Source organism: Polyodon spathula, chromosome 4 (genome assembly GCF_017654505.1).
Source record: "Polyodon spathula isolate WHYD16114869_AA chromosome 4, ASM1765450v1, whole genome shotgun sequence".
NCBI lineage: Eukaryota > Metazoa > Chordata > Actinopteri > Acipenseriformes > Polyodontidae > Polyodon > Polyodon spathula.
The window spans coordinates 10,970,545-10,993,385 of record NC_054537.1 but is presented as its reverse complement, the minus strand read 5'-3'; the positions used below and the strand labels follow the sequence as shown (position 1 = coordinate 10,993,385).

The 22,841-nt window shown below is 36.0% G+C and overlaps 1 protein-coding gene across 2 annotated transcripts in view; it reads left to right on the top strand.

Moving 5' to 3' along the window:
• Nucleotides 1–530: 530 nt before the first annotated feature.
• Nucleotides 531–22,841, top strand: part of LOC121314172 (RNA-binding Raly-like protein) — a 160,804-nt gene continuing 138,493 nt past the window's right edge. The window contains exon 1 of one of the 2 annotated variants that reach the window (XM_041247174.1): nt 531–814. The gene's annotated coding sequence lies outside the window, so the exon portion shown is untranslated. Of the gene's footprint in view, nt 1,503–22,841 lie in introns of both variants that reach the window. The other variant, XM_041247175.1, reaches the window with a different exon arrangement.

The following is a 22,841-nucleotide window of genomic DNA, read 5'->3' as shown; positions in this document are numbered from 1 at the left end:
ACCACTCAAACCTGTGACTCTCTCCATCACATTCCCGTGCAGGCGGTACTTATACCCCTTTCACTGCTCCCTCCCCCTTCACCCAGACTGACCAGCCAGGTCTATCCCTGCTCCTCTCCCACTCTAGGTGGCGTGTTGCACCCTTACAATACACCAGACAAGACAGACCAGACAAACAAACAGAACCACATACAAGTCCAGCAGACACACAACGATGCCCGGGTCACTACAATACGTTAACATAGCCCCCTTCCTTAGGAATAGCGCTGCAACTGTTGATAGCATACTGCCTCTTTTTGTTGTAAACATAGACACGTTTGTGCCACCCTGCATCGCCTCAGTGATACCTACTGTATTGTCGCCTATATAGTATTGGCTATATGTACTGCGTTTGCATAGAATACTTACAGAGTCTGTAAAAATAAAACGGGTCGATTGTTTATTATGCCTGTATGCTCTATCACTTAACCATTGCAACACAAACTAAATAAATATGTAACCTTTGACTAATATTTCTGATAAATAAAAAGGGGCGCGGCATCTTTAAAATTCTCAAGAAAAACACACAACCCGCTCAGACAAAATTGCGAAAAGAGAAGGACTAGCAGTCTTACTTTTGGAGAGCCGCTTGATCAGATGTAGTACTTCGTGGGGTTGCCCTGTCTGTTCTCTGCCTGCGAGTCAGGCTGAATCCGAGTCACGTGACAGTTGCCCGAGGCAGAGATTGAGAGAAAAGCGCTTCATTCCTTCTTCCACCGCCATACTGTATTTTATACTAAATCTCATTTTTATTCCAACATTTTACTCCCGCTCGGTGAGTACATTTTCAATGACATTTTTAAAACATTTTTGTCTTTTTATTTTTTCTTATTTTGCTGGTGTTAAAAATGAGAATTGAAGTATGGTTGTGAGCATTTTTCTTACAGAATCCAAGTTTTCAGCAGGCAGTGATTCCGGATCATGGTTTTCACAGTGTCTGTGTGACTCAGTGGCGACAGTCACTGAAAAATACTTGCAGTCCTTAAAAATATGCAACTGGTTTTTAAACAAGCGGGTGGCAGTTTTATTTTTTAAAGCATGTCTACTTTTGTTTTTTAAAGATTTTTCTTTTTCGTGTTCTGACTTTTGCTGTAGCTGTGATTTGCTGTATTTGCTGTGTTTGTTTCACAGAGTTTTGGGATTTTGCGAGCTCAGTGCGAGTCATTGGAGCAAGCATCTGCTTTTATTTCATTCCTGCTTTCCATTGAGAATTATTTTTAACCTGCTGATATTTTAACGTTGAAACTTTTCTTGCAGCTTATTGATCACAGGTTTTTTTTTTTCCTTTTCATTTTTGAATTCTTAGTACTTTTGCATATTTGAGAATGTTTTTGAAGATGCACATTTTTGCATTAGTTATACAGTGGCTGTGGAAGGTTTCTTGTGGGTGGGGGTGGGAAGAAGTGCGTTTTTTTGGTTTCCTTGTCAACGAAGACGATATGAACAGCTGAGCCCCGTCGCAGGTATTTCATCTGAATTGTGTGCATTTGAAATATATACTTAATTTAATTTTTGCAATAAAAGCGAGAAAACCCTACATGACATTTTGTGGTTTATTGTTTCATAATCAGAAACATTTTCTGGAACTAGCCTAGTAAATAGGGTTTGTACTTCATTAATCAGCTCAGACAATGCAAGTGCGTGTACTGTAGTCATATGTAATATCGCTTATGCAGGTGGGCAGGTATACTGGGAACTTCAGAATTAATTGCATGTAAGATCTGGTTTTTGGCTTACTGTAATAGTTTTGTATGTCGACTACCAGCAAACACTATAATTTGCCGATACTTTGAAAATTGTGCAACTACTGGCTAAATAGAAAGGTGAATAACTTTTCGTAACCAACGAAAGCAAAACAGTCAGCTATATATATATATATATATATATATAATATATATATATATATATATATATATATATATTCTTTCTTTTTTTCGTGTACCTAGCATACACGAGCTCTTAAACCTAAACATTTTAAAATCCAAAATACCAAATCATAGTACGAGTTGTCAAATATTCTGCAATGTGAAAGCCTGATAGCAGAGCAGACAATTGGCAGACTATCCTACGAGGATTCGGTGGTGTGTTGTCTCGCACAGCTGGTACAGTACATGGCGGCTCGGCACAAGAGAGCCAGGAGAAAATTTTATTTTGTTTGATACACCACATCTATCACATTTATGCACATTTAATTATAATTTAGACTACGGCAAAAGTGTTGGCTGTGTTGCTGATCACATACTGTGCTTTGCAATATTTATGTTACAGTTGTAGATAATTTACGTAAAACTAAACATCGACCTGAGAATGGTTATTTATTTTCTGTGGTATATGGTTTACTCGTTATTTGTCTAGTAATAACGACTAGTGCATTGTGTCATTGCTGTAGTTTCATACTGTTACAGTTATGGGTGTCCAGTTTGGAAGTGCTGCTGTGGGACGAGTTTTATTTTTATACCACAAATAAATAACGGACTGCCCCTGTATGCATACGCATTTATTGATTTTGTATTTTTATTCAGTATTATTTACAACCGAATCATGATTTATTACTGTGTTTGCACGTCACACTGTAGCATTAAAGATTACATTTACAGTTACGGTATTATCTCTCGTACCTTCGGTATATGGTCGTATTATTTGTGTTTTATAAAAGAGGTTCGTTTTTATAATTGCCAACAGGTACTGACTGCAGCTACCCCATCTGATATAGTGCAATAAAAATAATAAATGAATTTGACGCAACATGTTTGTTTTTTACATGTAAAGTGTATACCTAGATACATACATGTAAAATGTTCAGTTGATGACGATTCATAATTTACGTCATGTATGCAGTTTTTTTTTCTTTACATTCTAGGGTATAGTTTAAGACAAACATAAACACACACTGAGCACAATTACTGTTGTGTGGCATTGCATGCAAAGATAGTAAATGCCTTCACAAAAAGCAACATTAACTGCCACTGCAGAAATTAGAAATTAAAAATGAAGCAACAAATATACTTTTTTTTTAAAGAAACAACCTAGCCTACTTTTTTGTTTTGTTTTACTATTTCAACAGGGCAAATTATACTGCACAGCATACTGTACAGCTTTGTAAATGGCAATAGTTATAGATATAGAACATTGTATGGGCATGTCAGCTGAAATTATAGTCCTACAGCCTCACTCATCTATATGGAGATACCTTTGTCACAGTATAGTACTTATTTTTCCAGTTAATTTAGTACAAAGAGTAATACTTTGAACCATTTTGCACATATCTATGTGAAGCATTAAGAAGGGAGATACTGCTGACATTGAAAAAAAGAAATGTATTATGCCTGTCCTATTAGCCCATATAAAATGTAAATTCTTTTTTTTTTTTTTTTTAATTAAATTCCATGTAATAGAAAGTTGTAAATCTATAAAACAGCATTTGGCTGCTCATTGACTCTAAAGGTTAACAGTAACATCAACATTAATTCTCTGAGAAGTACGAAGAGCTAAGCTGACAGCAGTGCTGTCCAACAGACCACAGAGATCCCATACACTCTTCAGAAGAACTTTGTAAAGGATGAATGTCACATTATTTTATTATACGTACTAGGTAACTCTGATTTTAGCTAGAAATGCCGTCTTGGAGTATTGCAAACTAGATATATGTACAGTTGGTGGATTGCTTAGAGCCAATCTTCCACACTTCTCTAACTCAAGAGTGATAATGTATACTTAAAAGTAATACAAAGTATGATTGCACAGCAATGTTCGGGCATCATAGGTCATTACTTTAGAAATGACATGACATTTTATGAATATAAAAAAGAACATTTGCTTTCGGTTACATGGAATCCATTATATTTAGTGTACCTTCAACCTACGATTATAACTTTTCTGTTAGTTGTGCTGGAGATTGTAGTCTGCAATACTGAATTATTTTTCAACTGTTAATGAGTATGTTGGTGGTTTTATATTACATTGCAGTACTGTTTAGCAGTAACAAATGCTTACAGTATCACATTTTAATACATTGATGAATGCGATGCAGACGGGAATGTTAAAAATTCAACATTTCCCTAACAGTGGCAGTGTTGTCTGAATCAGTTCAGTAATTATTTATATTATTATTGTAGCCTTGACGTGGTCCAGTTGACAAAGTGATGTGCCCTGTGTATTAAATGAATGGGAACTCCTATTTATACCCAGTTTTGACCGTGTTTGTCTATGCCATCTCTGCAATGGTGTTGCCAACTGGGAGCAGGCAAAGCTTACCACATGCCTTTGAGGTCTGGCTGTTCTGGTCTAAACTCCTCATGGGTGCTGTCATTGGGACAGCAGGCCCCACAACCAAACCCTACTACACTCTGGACACCTCCCACAGCCATTGCTCCAGCCTAGTGTATTATTATTATTATTATTATTATTATTATTATTATTATTATTATTATTATTATTATTAATTCAGCAATTGTCCAAAATATACCATGAGTACATGTGTAGTAAAAGGGTATTAACTTTAGCTTTAGGTCTGCACCCAACGCTCTACCCTGGGTTCTACTGGTACACATGGTTAAACACTGTTTTTATCCAGTGTTACGCTGAGTAAAATGTTTTTGGTTAGATTATAGTTGTACGGTTCAAATGTAGTTCATAGTTCCTCAATATAAATAAGTGATAGAAATTGTTTTTAAGACAAAACATGTTTGTGTAAAGTACCATTGGACCTTATTGTGAATTCTAAAACTAAATCATTGAAGAGTTGCTTGCCATTTACAAGGAAATGTGTAAAGGAAGAAATCTAGAAAATGTTTATTGGATTCAGAAGTCAATTGCAGGAGCAATATCATTCTCATAAAATCTAATTTTAAACATCAGACGATGGATATTTTTGCTGTTTTGCTGGCTTTCGCTATTCGTAGCAGAATTTCCGATGCAGTTTTCATAATGAGACCACATACTTGGTGGTGTAAATGGGTCAATCTGGTAATTTTTGCCTGCGGAGAATACAGTCTGAGTTTGTTGTTTGATTTAGCAGGATGTCTGGTTTGAGAAAGGTACAGCACTGCTATGCAATGTAGCCTGGGGTATGCTCATCACTTTTCACCAGGAGGTACAACGTACCTGGGTTTTGTTTACTGTTCCCCTTTACTACTTGTTGCAGTGTTCAAGCTTGTAGTCGCAATTTTAGAATTAAAACAGAAAAAATAACCAAACCGGATTATCATGGCAGTATCATGATTGCTTGCTTGCTCACAACAATCAGTCGAGAGCGTGCTGTGCGGACGATAGAGATTATTGGAGCACAGATAAACCATGTGGTTAAGGACAGGTCTGCCAGAGATGCTCGAATGAGTGTAATGTACAGAACCGATGACTAAGACTGAAAATAGATCAGTTGGCTTTAGATATGTTGTGATATTTTTCTAGGCTGTCCATCCAATATGTAACAGGGTCTCAGTGAAATTAACTAATGTGATTATTCATATTTTCTGGTAATATGATCTGTAGAATTTTCATTAAATATATAATAAGTACTGTATAATTTGTCAGATGTTTAAATGAAAATCCAGGCAAGATCGGTAACTTGGCTCAAGTAGGATTGTAATCATGTTTACATTTACTGTGATCTCCAAATGCTTTCACAAGACAATTTTTTGTAAATATTGGCAAATTTCAAAACCTTTCGCTGTCACTTAGTGACATGTGACATGTAGATCTGCAACCACCCAATCAATGTTCTAAGTCAGTATACATTTCGCAGTCAAGCCCAGTCACATAAATAAGAATCAACATTGTATTGTATCTTTATTCTTTTCTAAATTACTGTATTAGAAATGTGAAGGCGCAGGCTATTTTTTTTTTCACTTTTCATGTCTTTCAAATTGCAGGGTTTTAATTGAAAATCTTTCCTATTTCAGAAGTTAGCCTCAGAATCCACTATTGTTCTTTTGAGTGTATAAACTTCTTACCTTTGGCATTGATCGTTCAGTTTTAATAGGCACTAAGTGCTTATGGTTCCCTTGCTGAGCTGTTAATTTGATAAATGCAGGATCTGTAATTAAATAATGATCATCTGGACAATTAAACCTACATTTGAGGACTAGGAGGTTAAAGTATCTTAGATGTCAGTTATACTATATCAGAGCATTTTACTTATCACTTAAATGATCAAGTTTAATGGCTTACTCATTTGAACATACTGGGTAGTTTTTAAAAAGGGCTGAATTACAACTAGTTTCTACTCACTGGGAAAAACCATGTGAATATATATCATAACGTAAAGTTGGTAACTCCCAAAGCTAAATGTTCCTAATTTGTCACGTCTATACATCGGAGATTTGAAGTTCCTGTAAATATATATAGATAATATATATATATAATAGATATATATATATATATATATATATATATATATCTATATATATATATACTAAGTTAAGAATTGCATTTCAAAATTATTTCATGTGTCAGCCTCGGTAATCTGGGCAACAAAACCTGTTTTCCTGTCCTGAAGTGCTTGGCAACCGAGTCACCACAAATACAATGGTGCTGTTGCCAACAACGATCAGTGTGCCAGACTGCCAAAGACTCTGATTTGCCTGAATGTTGGTCATTGCAACAGAAAAATTCATGGATTGTCGTATAACAGGGTATTCTTGAATCTGAACTGGAGGAAGGTTGGTGTTTCTCATGCGTTTCACTTAAAAACTGGATATCAGGGCATCCGGGCTTGTTAATTCCTGCCACCCGGACAGAGATGCTAATTCCCAGACTGTCTGGGTCAAACCTGGATCTGGACAGGTGGCAACCCCGACTGCACCCTTTTACAACAGGTATAACTGTCAGTATTATTATGAGTGAATGAATGAATCTGACAGGAAATTTAACTGTGAACAGTCTTGTGTCTGTTATTACTGAACACTGCCTCACCTCTACACCTGCGTACTGCAAACCACTTTGCCACAGTTTTTGAGTACTCACGATAATGAGCAAGCATCTCCTGACAATCTGAAAAGTTATCTGTGCATTTTACATAGGCTAATGCTTATGCTTATATTAAGAAAGATTAAATAGTATTCCTTTTTGTAAGTATAGAAGTGACAGCATTTCATTTGATAAGAAAAGGAATTTGATTTAGTCTTATTACAGCTTGGTCCATGTCTCAGCCTATACTGTTGACCCAAAACTCCAGCCAAGATCAGCAAAGAAATTAGCCTTCATGAAATGCATAGTTATGTCATTCAGATTGTCATGAGATGCTTTCTCATTGTCATTGATTGGTACTGAAAAATTGCTTAGATTAAACATAATGGAATGGGCGGGATATCTCATCATGCAATTAACATGTTTTTAACAGGTTTCTTTCCATTTTAATGATACCTGTCAGCTTACAGCATGTTTGGGGGGGGGGGGGGGGGGGGGGGGGGGGGGGGGGTTGGAAATACAGCTATTCGGAGAAATTTACAGGGTTTGCCTACGTGGATTACTGTTCACCATACTTAATAACTCCTTCAGAAGGAAATTTCTGTTTCTGCAATCAGTAGCAGCGTCTAAACAAAACTCAGAAAAGCTGATTATCTGTGAAAAGGTAGGGAAGCTTATGGGTGATGCAATGGGCTTCATTTACTGTACACAGTCAAAAGACAGGACATTTAATACATTTCATCACCTAATAGTAATAGTTTAAATAGTAAAAGGTGGCTGAAAAAAAAAATCCTAGTATCTAATAATCATGGCACACTAACGATCCAAGCAGAAACTGCAATAGAAAAACAAATTACAGAACAAATACCATGCCATATCAAATGGTAAGAAAAAAAAAAAGATTCTATTAAGTAACCATTTAATAAATAGAAATATTGAGATATGTCGGTTTTCATACAGGATGGGCGTGGTTTGCAGCTTGGACACTGGAGGATAGAACAGATAGAGCAGGATGGAAAGTGGAAATCAAAGAGAGAAGATGCAGTTTCTTAGGCAGAAAAGGGACCAGCTTTGCAGCAGTAATCAGCAATACTTTTTTTTTTAAATTGAGAATCTTGGAATTTGATGTTATTGAATTGATAACATCTAATGTAATGTAATAACTATCTAGAAATTAAATTACAAAGACAATAAGATCATTTAAAAGTTGATGAAAGAAAGATCCACTCTGAATATCACCACGAGCCTCTGCATTCACTTTCAATATGATATTAGATCAAACATCGCCAAAGTGAAAATAAAAACCCCAGAGCTTCCCCGTAGCTTGCTTCATAATACTTCCATACTGTCTCAGTTTAACCCTTTGCAGTCCTATGTCGGACCAGGTCCGACATTACAATTTGCCCTTTCCAGTCTGATGTCAGACCCTGTCTGACATCATCAAAAAGACATAAAGCACAGGTCTCTAGTCGTTTTTTCTCTGGAAAAAGCAGAGAAAACCTTTCATTGGCCAAGTGAGACTGATAGGAGCCGAATGAAGCCGAAAAAAAATAGACAGGCGTATCTCATAGCCCCATGCACTACAGAGATAACACGACATAAACAAAGGAGGTAGCTGCTTCTGCAGGCAGTGCTTACAGTAATAAAATAATGACTTGGATCGCATGAGGAGTTTGGTGATAAAACGAGTGATCAGGAGAGGATTTATCAGTTATCACGTCTATAAAGAGGTATGTGAAAAATACAGCAAACAAGGGGTGGGGCTTGGCTGGAGTAGTGAGTGTCCTTTTGCGATTCAGGGCCTTTTAAACCTGTTTTACAATGAAAAAAATATTTTAAACAGTGCGTTGAAAAGAAACAGTGCGTGTGAAAATAAATTGGACCTGACACACCTGACAAGCGCTGAATAAATGGACTGCAGTGGGTTATGGATTTAAAGAGCTGGTCACTTTACTTAAAACGACTGGTTCCATAAACCGTGCATGTACCATATTCCTTCCTGATTAAAGTCACATGGCTCTTTTTAAAGTTTATCACAAGGCGGCAGCATTACCTCGTAACGTGTAATGCTTTAGTCTTCTGTTCCCAATGTGACGAACATTACATATTTGTTACGTCCATCACAGCAAAATAAAGTGTTTAGAATAGACAAATTTACCAAACTGTTGGCAGCCACAGATGTAAGGCTGAGCTGATGCAAACTGAATGTATTGAAGAATGGGCAAAAATATCTCCAGAAAGATGCCAGGAACTGGTTTCAAAATAAATTAAAAAATACTGCAAATACTGTAAGTTGTAAAAGGAAGCTAAGGGTGGGCACACCCTAATGTATTTTTTGCATGTTAGTTTTCATGTTATGTAATAATTTGTTGTTTTATTATAAAGCTGAATATCTACTTTAATGTATATCTTTCAATAGAACAATTAGAAATTATAGAAATCACTTTCTTTGTGGTTTTTCTCATTTTTTTAAACTGCTGAAATACTTTTGTCTGCAACTATATCTTGAGAGGAACACAAGTTTACTTTTTTTCTTAAACATGCCTAACTGTGCAGTGAACCAACCTCATGGTTAAAGAATAATGGCAGTCACACGCCAAAGCATAATAATAATAATAATAATAATAATAATAATAATAATAATAGGAAACCTGAGAGTCAGGGAGGAGACAGAGGACAGGGATGATAGGATTACAGGGATATTAAAGATAGTCATGGTAGAGCGCAGAAGAGGAAAGGAAGTAGAAACGGGTACAGAAAGGGTGGTCCTGAGAGGTAGACGAAAACAGACAGGCACAGGAGGAGTGAGAGCATTAAATAAAAGAGAAAGGAAAAAGAAAGAAATGTATGCAAACCTGATCTGGAGTTGGAGCCTTCAGTCTGATGCTTGGATAGAAGTTTTTGCAACAACATTTACTGGGGAGTTGGTTTCAGAATCCCACAATTCTCTGTGTATAAAAATGCTTCCTATTTTCTGTTTTGAATGCCCCTTTATCTAATCTCCATTTGCGACCTCTGGTCTTGTTTCTTTTTTCAGATCGAAAAAGTCCTCTTGGTCAACATTCATGGTGTTTCCATGCGGGTCAGTTTACATGTGAAATGGCGATGCGCATGCACATTTGGGAGAATTACTTGGGTAAATCAGGTTTGTGGCTGAAAAAAACGGCCAAACAGAGGGATAGGGTAAATCTCATTTACTCGTGTAAATGACAAAACACACAGGAACATTTTTGGCCTAAATGCAAAGCGTTTTGTTTGGTGCAAATCCAACACAGCGCATCACCCAAAGAGCACCATCCCTACTGTGAGGCATGGTGGTGATAGCATCATGATATGGGGATGCTTCTCATCGACAAGAACTGTGGTACTTGTCTGGATAGACAAGTGCCACAACACACACAGTGCCTATAGAAAGTCTACACCCCCTTGAACTTTCATATATATATATATATATATATATATATATATATATATATATATATATATATATATATATATATGGTCGCCATGGTGATCTGCAATACTTGTTGGTCAGTTTCATTTCATACCTCTGAGTTTATTTTTAATTAATGAATCATAAGATACATTAGTTGAAACAGTGTTCACTACTAATAACATTTGAAAAACAATTTGGACAAGAGCAGTAAAACACATTATTTAACCAGCCAGCCACAAGGTGTTTTGCTTTATTACACCAGCTTAGATTCACTCATGTACAAGTTTTCTGTGCATGGAAAACACAATTGCACAAAATTTCACTCTTCAAAAATAGCACAAGTACTTTACGCATAGCTAATTTACATATCAACCTCCATCTTGCCCATTCTTTTGCATGACGTCGGGTGAAAAGCCCGGTATACTCGAGTAAAATAAACTGAGAACGGAAACTCAAAAAAGCATTTTACGCGAGACAGTTCTCGTGTAAATGTCCCGAGTTAAAAAAAAAAACCAAAAACTTCCATGGAAACCCCATGACTGTCAATAACTTTTAGAATTTTAAATGCTTAAATCTGATAGCCGTGTAGTCATTTTGTTCAAGACTAAATAGATTAAATTATTTTCACCTGCCTGCATATGACCTGCCTTTTAAACCAGGAATAATTTTGGTTGCTTTTCCTTGTACTCTTTCTAGAGCAGCAATATCTTTTTTTGTAGCGAGGTTACCAGAATGAACACAATATTCTAGATGAGGTCTTACTAATGCATTGTACAGTTGTAAAATTACCTCCCTTGATTTAAATTCAACACTTTTCTCTATAAATATATCTGAGCGTCTTGTTGGCCTTTTTTATAGCTTCCCCACATTGTCTAGATGAAGAGCTGATTATAAAGAACAAATGCAATCAACTGGCGAGTATTTTAACCTCACTGAAAATGTAAACGGTGAAGTTTTAATTTTAATGCAGCGCTGCTGTTTTAAACATATTGTACATTAAGTCCAACACGTTGTTGTTATTATTATTATTATATAATATATATATATATATATATATATATATATATATATATATATATGCTACAAACTCAAACTCTGAAAAACTCTGATTTTTGGTTTTAACTGATAAAACCCTATAAAACACCCCCATGCAAAAAAAAATGAAATCAGTGGATAGGCAATAAACACCAGAAAACACTGGAAAAACTGTGGAAAAACACTAATTTATAAGTTTCTGGTCTTTGTGATGCCCTGTTTCTTGGACATAGTGCTGTCTGTGTAATTTGACCTTTCAACTCTGTTTTTTTTTTTTTTTTTTTTGTCGTTTTTATGTTTAATGGGGCAGTGCTCTGTAGGCTACTCAGAAACTTTAAAATTTAAACTCTAAATTCTCTTATAAAACTCTTAAATTTTACTTTAAATAAAAACTCTTTCACATGCTGACACACACACACACACACACACACACACACACACACATTTACGCAGGACGAGCACAGAAAAATAGCAACAAGGGTGTAAGTGTGTGATAGGCTGCATCGTACAGTATTCTTAAATAAAAGTTACATTGGTATGAAAGGACCTTTAACTAAGTTTTGTACTCTAACGTAACATTTAAACTTGCCAGCAGTAAAAAGCAATAGTTTTTATATTATTGTTTTTTTTTTTGTTGTTGTTGTTCTATTTAAAAGCTCTTGTGTATGTTGATGTAGCTAAACCTACAGTATTTGTTGACCTTTCCGTGACATTTTTGTCAATTCTTATTTTTTTTTTCCGCCCGTGAAATATACTAAAAATTATTATTATTATTACTATTACTGGAATCAATTTTATCTTGAACTGACTTGCTTAAAGCTTGGAAAAACATAGTGAGTTAATGCTTAGCAGATCCTCAGTCAGAAAGTGACAATAGAAAATATTTCATGAAGGGATGGAAGCGAGAAGGAGCTAACAAATCCAGTAGAGTGGTTAGGGTTGTAGAGGTGGATGTTGAAGTCACTTAATAGAACAACATGTGTGGAGGGAAAGGGGAAGGAGGAGAAGAGGTAGTTGAGCCCATCAAGAAAGTGAGTAAGGGGTCCAGGAGGAAGGTAGAGAACAATGAAGAGGAGGGGGTGACAAGGGAAGGTGATTTCAACAGCATGAAACTCATAGGTGCTGACAGAGAGAGAGAGCAGGAGGGTCCCCAAAAGAGGGAGAGAGCAGAAGTTCTATTCCCCCACCCCATCCAGAGGGACGAGGAGAGTGGGAGGACATAGAGAGAGGAAAGGGCGACTGGAGTGGTAAGTGTTATCAGGAGAGATCCAGGTTTCAGTGAGAGCTAGGAAGTCAAGAGAGGTGAGATGCGAAAGCACAGATGAAGTCAGCTTTGTTGGAAGCTGAGCAACAATTCCAGGGCGCGCCAGAGCAGAGGAAAGAGGGAGAGGCAGGGAGATGAGGTTAGAGGAGTTAGATTTGCAGTGGCAGGGAGGAGACAGAGGACAGGCATGATAGGATTACAGGGATATTAAAGATAGTCATGGTAGGGAGCAGTAGAAGAAAGGAAGTAGAAATGGGTACAGATAGGGTGGTCCCGAGAGGTAGACAAAGACAGACAGGCACAGGAGGAGCGAGAGCATTAAATAAAAGAGAAAGGAAAAAGAAAGAAATGCATGCAAACCTGGTCTGAAGTTGGAGCCTTCAGTTTGATGCTTAGATAGAAGTTCTTGCAGCCGGTCCACGTTGGCCTGTCCTCATGTGGACGACCACAGTGTAGACTACCAGCCCTTTGGTGATGAGGAACTTCTGTAAGCTGGCGCACTGGGTTGGCGTCAGTGCTTGTATAATGCCCTGCAGGTTGAGAGCTGGGTGCTGTAGACAACTGGTTGCAAATGATTCTAAATCCAGTCAGCTGTGCCCTGTGAGAGTTGCTAGATTGTTACACCAACACAACTTGCTCACATTACATACTCAACTGGCAGTCATTCGCTTTACAAATGAAATATTATTTACTTACAGAGCGATCGGTCCATCGACTGCTAGCCTTCCTGCAGTGTTGCTACTGTAGACATGGCAGAATGATTACTTCTGTATTTGAAATTACACAGAGCTATTCAGAATTGAAATACCTGAATTTCTGCAATTTTGAATGGATACAGGTGGAACTGTACTTCCCAACTAGATGAAACATTACGGTGCATTTTGTCGCTAGGGTACTATTGTATTATTGATAATAACAGTATTTTCTCTCTCCCTGGTATTTTATTATTATTATTATTATTATTATTATTATTATTATTATTATTATTATTATTATTATTATTATTATTTCTTGGCAGATATTCATGTCTACTTTCCTTTTATTCATTTTTTTCTATGTATAGTTTCATTTTTATATCTTGTATTTCAGGCAAGACAAGTATTGCAGTTGTATTTATTTCATTCTCACCAAATGCAGTCTGCAATTTTCAGAACGATTCCCTCTAAATGGTGCATATACTCTGCATGGATTATGACAGCATTTCAGCATCTTATCTGCAAAAGAAAGATACCAGGCTTAGAACTTTCTTAACCTCAATAGAAAACAGAACCCTTCTTAGACTCTATTATAAGGGAATTCATGTCAAACCATTTCTGAAGCCTATCTAAGTCTGCTTGATGAACAGTCTAAAGATAGGTAGCATGCTTGGCGCTTGTATAAATGATAGTGTCGTCAATGCCAAGGTGAATAACGCTGATGTGGCAGACTGATGAAATGTAAATAATCAGGATAAAGAAAAGGCTTGTAAAATATGTGTCTACTGCTACAGGAGAAAACTTACGTTCCTATATGCATGTTGTTTTCTGTTAAATATGTAAGATAAAAAACAGTTTATTTCACATTTGTTAACTCAAGTAGGTTTATGGCGATCGATCGTCTATTCTGGCAAGACTTAAATCAAAGTCAGCAGAATTTTACCCTCTACCTTTGTTATCATAGGTTTTGTGCAGTAAACACACTAATTTTCTGCTTACTTCTCTTATTGCGGTTCAGTTTTCCTGTGACTGTGGTGTTTCCTTATTTTCTCAATTTATTTTATTTACATGTTGGTATGCCATAGTAACAAATTATAAAATAACAATAAATAATTGTACTAGTTGGTTATTTTTCCATTTCCTTCAGTCCCCCCACCCTGTCACAAAGTCACATTAGATCACATATTTCAGTAGGCTCAACAAACCAGTTCTAAATCCCTTTCAACAATCGTTCACAACCTCATTGAATATACTGCCCCCTGATGGCTAAACAACTGGTTCTCTTTTTTATGCTGTTCTCCAGCATTATCTGTGTGCTCTCTTTAATTTAGTTGTTTTTCTCCTATTTTTCAAATATCCCATGAGCCTCTATGTATAACCTTTGAGGTCATATGACCCCCACCCCCAGCATATAGAATAATTTTGTCAATTACATGTTTGTTATGATGTTAAACTTATTGCCAGATTTATTTTTTTATCTTATTACATTTTTAGGGAGTGACTAAATATTTGCATGGTGTTATAAATACCTCTGACCCTATGTGATTTTGTAGGTTTCTGCATTCTGGAGACAATATACTTTGCTATACAGCAGGGGGCTATGCATAAGAACAGACAGTTAACTGATCATCCTGGTAATAACCATGAGAGCTTTGCTGCCTGATTCATGCTGATTTAATTCAATCAAGCCTTATCGAATATTTTAAACTAGGAAACCAGGCAGGAATTAACAGATGCACCACCTTAATGTTTTTTATTTGGAGGATGTTTTTTTTTTTTTAATTAGAGCACATTTTGTTTTGCTAAACAGTCTTGAATCTTTTTTTTTTTTCAGTACTTATTTACTTAACTGAACTTAGTAATTTAGATATTGGGATAGTTAAATTGATTTCTCTAGTGGTGAAGTAGGTTTAATATTTTTAATGGAAAACCGTCTGTTTTTTTCTGTTGGTCCATATTCTGCTATGGCTTTGATTTCCCTCTACTCCCTGCCTTAGGAATTAATATTGGCTAGTTAATTTAAATTCCTTTGTAATTAAAAAAAAAAAAAAAAAAAAAAACACATGTTGCTAATGAAATATGAAAGCAGACCATTAAGTTTTAATTAATTGCTTAGCCTGATTAGTAATGGTTGAATAGAAACATAGCCACATCTTGGAAACTATTAACACAAATTGGTTTTTAATTGTTTTAAGAATAAGTTTAAAAAAAAAAAAAAAAAAGCTTCCATGTTTTTAGTAAAAATGTTAACGTATTACACTACATAAGCTTGCTGAAACGTTGGTTGAATTGAGAGTTAAGGTATAAGAAAAAATGTACTGTGCTTGTGTATGTATGGGTAATTGTACATTTAAATCAAATGCAGTCTAAATTCACCATCAGGAAAAAAAAAAAACAAAATCTTAATTTTGATATGATATGTATAGTAGACTAGACATTACCTGTCAACTTTTGAAAATACAAAATCAGGAGGAGGTGGTGCAATTTTTATTTATTTATTTATTTATTTTTACTGTTTCCCCTATAGAGCAGCAGGCAAGGGCTGTGTGTGTGTGTGTGTGTGTGTGTGTGTGTGTGTGTGTGTGTGTGTGTGTGTGTGTGTGTGTGTGTGTGTGTGTGTGTATGCAGGTACGTGGCTAAGTATGTGAACTTGCTCGTGCACTGAATGCATACCTGACACAGGGTTCCTCTGGGTCCTAAATACAGCTATTACAGAGAGGGATTGCAGTAAACACATACCAGCCATGACTTTTGCAGATATTAAAGATTGCTGACATAAGGGGGTTTAATGTCACAGTTTTGAACAAAATACTGGGAGAAAATCTGTCCCAGGAGATGTGTAATACGTGAGCCTCCTGGCACCCTCTTACTGTGTGAACCTATATATTATAGAGCTGTGTTATTTGGTAAAATAATGATCCAAAATATTATGCAGAGTTTATTATTAAATATTGAAATTAAAAGTTAATGATAAGAAGAATTTAAAAAATAAATAAATAAAGTGGTTATCCTGTGAGGGGTGAGCAGAGGAAAGGGAGAAGGAGATGAGGTTAGAGGATTTAGATTTGTAATGGCAGGAGAAGCCAGAGGGCAGGAACGAGCAGAGTGGATTATGGGGATATTAATGTTAGTCATGGTAAGGCGCAGTAGAGGAAAGGAAGTAGAAATGGCTGCGGGAGAGGGTGGTGCTGAGGGGAGGTGAAAACAGACAGGTACAGGAGGAGCGAGAGCATTAATTAATAAAAAGGAAAGAAAGAAATGTATGCAAACCTAGTCTGGAGTTGGAGCTTCAGTTTGATGCTTAGATTTTGCGGACAGCCATTTTTGGCCTGTCCTCATTTGTACTATCACAGTTTAGACTACTGGCCCTTTATGATGAGGCTGTTTGGTGAACTGGCACATTAGGCTAGCATCAGTGCTTATATAATGCCCTACAGGTTGAGACCTGTGTAATTTTATATTTTACTATGTTTTTATTTCCCCCATCTCTTTTTCCCACCTGTGTATGAGTAGCCCATTTGTGACGAGTTTAACTTTGGCTTTATGGTCTAGATATTGTAGTACTGTACAATCCCAGGCTGTAAAAGAAAACAAAATGTAGACTCTGATACAACGGTAAAAAAAAGTTTTGCATATTTTATACTAGTTTATATACAATATTAGTTTGATATTGTACTATGTAGGCCTATGTGGTTTTTTATGCAACAATGTAGCATTTCTTGTTCATATTCATCAACATATTTATAATGACTTTGCAGGCAACATAATCAAAAGGTCACCGTGAAATGATTTTCTGCATTGTCAGTTAAACTAGTGGGTCTTATGTGGTGATATCTCTGGGGAAAGGTCTTTGATCACTATTGCTAACATCATGACTTGCTAGAAAATTGTTTTATTTTTGTTTTCATAACATTTTCTTCTCTTTGGCTGAAAATGACATTCAGTAGAAATACATTAAATGCCTCAACAGTTGGCTTATATTATCCAGATTATATAATATGTATATAAAACACATCATATATAGTTAAAAAAAAAAAAAAAAAACAATGTCCATATAATGCACAGTTCACAGCCTACCTCTGTAAAGCACTTTGTGATGGTGGTCCACTATGAAAGGTGCTATATAAAGATATTTATTATTTATAAACTAAGAGCAAAGTTTCAGAGTCTTGTATGGAATTGGCTGTAAATGTCACATTCAAGACTGGTAAACTAGTTGGAGTTTTGAAGTTTGTTGTTTTTAGTTACTGAGTTATTTTTCCTGGTAGAATGAGGCATTTTGAAAACAGATTGATCCAGATTAATCACACCATAGTAGATCATTTTCAAATTGTCTGTCTTGTTTGCTTTGTTGTTTTTTAAGTAGAATTTATGTGTTAACAAATCAGATCAAATGAAAATTTGTTTATTTAGTCATGCAGTACAATAAGGCTGTTATAATATATGTACTGACCTTATTGTGATGCTATATACAAGTATGTATTCACTGTAATACAGGTGAATTTAACAGATAAGTACCTGAGATAGTTCAGTACAAAGAACAGCTGTGAAGGCAACATGTAACTTTTACAGATAACACAAAAAAAAGGTAAAAAAAAAATGGCACAGTCAGATTAAAAAAAAAAAAAAAAGATAATTATGCTTGAAGAGACTCAAATGACATCAAAATCGGGCCCACGTAACTAGAAGAAATCAGTGTTTCTTTAAATACTAGAGTACTGATCACATACTGACAGAAGCTTTAGTTTTAGCAATATACTCCATTTCACTAAAGAAACATCTTGTTCAGTAGGCAAATGCTTAACTTTTTATTAACACTTAGGATAGTGCACTACCATGCTAAGAGCTATATGTATTTATATATTTGTTATAAACTAATACGTATACCTTTGATTTGAAGAAAGGGTCATCTGGAGATGACATAACTGGACAGGCAAAGCAAGGTGGAGCATTTCAAAACAGGCACTGGTCACTGTTTATTGATGTTTGGTACAGACTGTGCCATGTTGACAGTGCCTAGCCTCTTCAGTCCTTGCCATGAAATTCAGGTGTGACAATTACATAATCTGTACCTCCCTGATCACTGGTCGTCAATACAGTCTAGGTCCACTGGGATGAAGTTTATTAGTTTATTGGGTCATGGAGATCACTAGGTCTTCATAATTACAATCACCACTGTACATTAAGTGCAATGCCCTGTAAAGAACAGGCAAAAAAAAAGTGTTGAGTTTTTGCTTGCTACCTGACAAAGGTCATGCCATGACTGCCTGTGAAAACATGGGGACTTGCTGTTGTGCGTCACCAATGGATTCTTCGGTCCAAGGCGCTCTCTGTGTTGAAGCTATCCTGCCTCTGCCTCTGCCCCTCCCCCTGCCTCTTGCTGCTCTGGTTGTGTCCTCTTCACTACTAGTACTTGGAGAGCTCCCTTCAGCACTGGGACCAGAAGAAGTGAAACCTTCCATTCCTTCCTGAATACAATCTGGGTCACTGCTGGGGGCTTGAGATTCCCCAGAATCTGAGCTGAACAACTCGTCCAGCACTTCTTCATCCCTTAGAAAATGCTTATCATGGGTATGATGGAGATATAGAAGTAAAAAATGAATGCATGCAAATACTATATATATATATATATATATATATATATATATATATATATATATATATATATATATATATATATATCTTTATCACTTATAATTAAAATATTATCAGATAATAATAATAATAATAATAATAATAATAATAATAATAATAATATAAAATAATAATAATAATAATAATAAAAAAGCATGGTAACCCGGGTAAAACGGGTATAAAACAAAAACAGTTACTATTATTCTCAATGGTTATAGAAAATAATATATAACAGTATACATGTATTTATTTTCAAATAAACACATTTCTAAACTTCATAATATCATAAAAGTAATTATTTACATTTAATACAGCAGATGTTTTTTGATTTCTAGTTGAAATCCAAAATAGAAAAATAGATGCTGTTTGCTTGGCCGAAAAAATCTCTGCGATAACTAGACACTCCTCGCTCGCTCTCTTATGTCGTCTTCTGACTCAGACTGACGGAGCCAGTCGGCGTTGAAGAGACTGATCAAATCGTCATTTTCAAAGGGGACTGCCTGTCAATCAAGTCATGTATGTAGACGTAGACAAGTCTATCTGCTCCTCAAAGGGCTTGACTGTCTCCATGGTAAATCTGGTGTTTTTTTGATGATGGGTTGCCATGGTTACACAGCGTAAAAGGGATCATAGGCAATGACCTCTAGGTAGATGAAACATAGCCGATGGAATCGGCAAAGGGGTTGATTTAAAAGGACGGAAATAAATTTCTATCCCTGATATGTCTTGGAATTGAGTTCCACAGGGAGAGAAAGACGGCATTTTACCTTGCCATAAACTGGTATATCTGATCTGAACATTTGTAATTTTACAATGATGTAATTGATAAAATGCTGTATTGTCTTGGATAACAAGCATTTGTTAAAAAGTAGGGGTTCTTAAATGGGAACTTTATACAGGCTTTTAGAAGTTGTATGATTTAGGTATTTTAAAAAAATGACAACTGCAGAATCTAGTTTCTCAACTTCAAGTTTACTGCTTACGAAGGCTGTTATTCAGCTGACAGAGGACAGCTCTGTTTATTGATCCTATAATTAGGTTCCAGAGATAGCTAATCCTGTTGAGATGCCGCTATTTAGCAGTATTTTGTTGCAAGTTAGCTATATGAGGTTTAACAATTTAAATCAGTTATTACTTCTGGGCTTTTAATTAGATAAACAGCCATTATGCATCTTTGCTGCAGTCGGTTTTTAATGGTTTAAATACTCTGCATTGTTAATCCTCAGTTATATACTGCACCTATTGATTTTGGAACAACATCAAGATGCATATAAAACCATGTCCTTTGGGTTTCTGGTAATAATTTGGCTTTTCAACTACGTGGAATGAAAGCTATACTGCAAGCATTCTTAATATATTTTGCCAGATGTCTCAGCTGGTCAATTCATCTGCTATTTGCATTTTAAAAGTAGTGCCCGTCATATTATCACAGAAATAATCGCTGATTCTTTACTCTCTACCGTAATCCTGGAATTGGGTGAAAGGTGGAGTTTTTTAGATCATTAAAATTCATGCTTTACTGTATATTCTAGTGAATTCCTAGGACTCTTTTTAATGTTTTTTTAACAAGACTAAACAGCTGTCGCTACAGATGGGACACATAGCAGCAGATCCTGTTTTAATAACATTATCCATTTCCAGATAAGCAGACAAACAAATGTCAGCAGCATGGCTAACCATATGAGAACAAACCGTTTCTTCATATAGAATGGAAGATAGTTACATTGGAACTTGCAGACAGAAGTAAAATTGGAAGATAAGGAGCAACCCTCAGAAGCTACTAGATGTTACAGACCAAGTGATTACTGCAAGGTGTTTTCATTTAAAGTTCTTCAGGCTGATTAATACGACAGCATGAAGAGTTACTGTAACGTGACCCAAGTACAGTATGTGCATGTTAGTTTTTTTACAACCCCACTTGGTGAAAAAAAAATATTAATCACATTCTGATAGTGAATCAAGCTGACTGCCAAACAACTACATTAGTCAGAAATGCGTATTATGAATAAAATGGTATTTAATAAACGTTCATGAATAAAATGGCATTGAATAAATTATAATTAAACTCCTGGGTGTAGTTTTATATTTAAAGCAGTGGCAGGGAAGTATGTTACAAAGATACCTCTTTAAACCATATGATGCACTGTTGTGCACTATCAAAATGGAAGTTTAGCTGTGCCATTGAGTAAAACACAAAAAGCTCCTAGGAATTGTAAAGACATGATTTAGTTGTTAATTTTTGACAGCTACGTAAAATATTTGTAAGATTTTTACAGAAGCTCTTTTTTTTTTTTTTGTTCTGGCCTGTTTCACTTCAGCACTAGAAGAAGTATTTTTCTAAACCAGCACTAATGATCACTGCTGAAAAAGCATGCTATGAATAAGGTGACATTTGACATGTAAGAAATGAAAGATGCTTAATTTCTAGTGTATATTAATTGGCATATTTTTCTCTTAGAAAATCAGCCTGTATACATTCACCACTGACATATCTGAACTTCAAGGACTCAGAGGGCCCAATAAATCACCACAGGCTCTTATTGCCAAGCCATAGCTGAACCAAACCATAAATCCTATCTTATAGCACATCTCAGTCTGGCCAAGGGCAAAGGGGTTGAGGTGTAATTCATCCTTCTTCTCATTCCACTTTTCTGCCATTTAAAACATGTGTAAGACAACTTAAAGGGCAACTTGGTACAGGCTTGAAATATCAGAATTATCTACTCAAATGTATCCTTCTGGTTATAGATTCACTTTGTATAGCCTTATCTGTTTCAGTCGTCATATTCTGCATGGCGACTTTAAAACCCCAATCCTGTTTTTTCTAATATACTTTATAGAAACTTTTATTGAATTCATAACCTTGAAAGTAGTTTTGTGAATGGAATGTATTACATAGCTGTTGAAGATGATTTACAATACATCGACATCGCCTTGTCTGCAAATGGGGTGGTCTTAATGTTCTTTGGTGCAGGAGACCATACTTCCAGGTAGGCAGTACTTCATGAAGATGGACCAGTTATTAAATAAGAGGAAAGCTCTCTCCCTCAGCACTGTACTGGCACACCTCAGCTCAGTACACCTGTTCTAGTATCTCTTACTCAAGTTCAATTAATGCTAAGGACTTCAAACTATGTGAATTCATCTAGTAAAATGATGTTGCCGGCCCTTACATGCTATAACAAAGCAACCACATTAAATTCCTATCAACTAACCTGCTTTGAAATGTTAGATTCTCAAATGTGTGTACAGTTTACTTTCTGGTTTTGTATATATGTTTCCATGCATTTAAAAGCCTGGGCATTTTACTACAGCAGAAACCCAGTTTATTTACTATGAAGACAAGGTGGTTATTTGAATATACAGTGCCTATAGAAAGTATTCACCCCCCTTGAACATTTTCAGTTGTTGTGAAATATTGATGCATTTATTGGGATTTTTCCCTTTGATTTACACAACCTACTCAACACTTAAATATACCTGTCTCTGTAAGGTCCCACAGTTGGGTAGTGCATTCAAAGCAAAGATACTACTGTGAAAACCAAGCAGCTTTCAAAACAACACTGGGATAAAGTTGTGGAAAGGCACAGATCAGAGGAGGGATATAAAATGATTTCAAAGGCATTGAATATCCCTTTTGGAGCAGTCCAGTCGATCATTAAGAAGTGGAAGGTATACAGCACCGCCTAGAATCTGCTTAGAGCAGGCCATCCTCCCAAACTGAGCAGCCGGGTAAGAAGGTCATTGGTCAGAGAAACCACCAAGAGGTCAATGACAACAATAAAAGACATACAGCATTCCATGGCTACAAAAGCTGAGGTACTCCACAAAT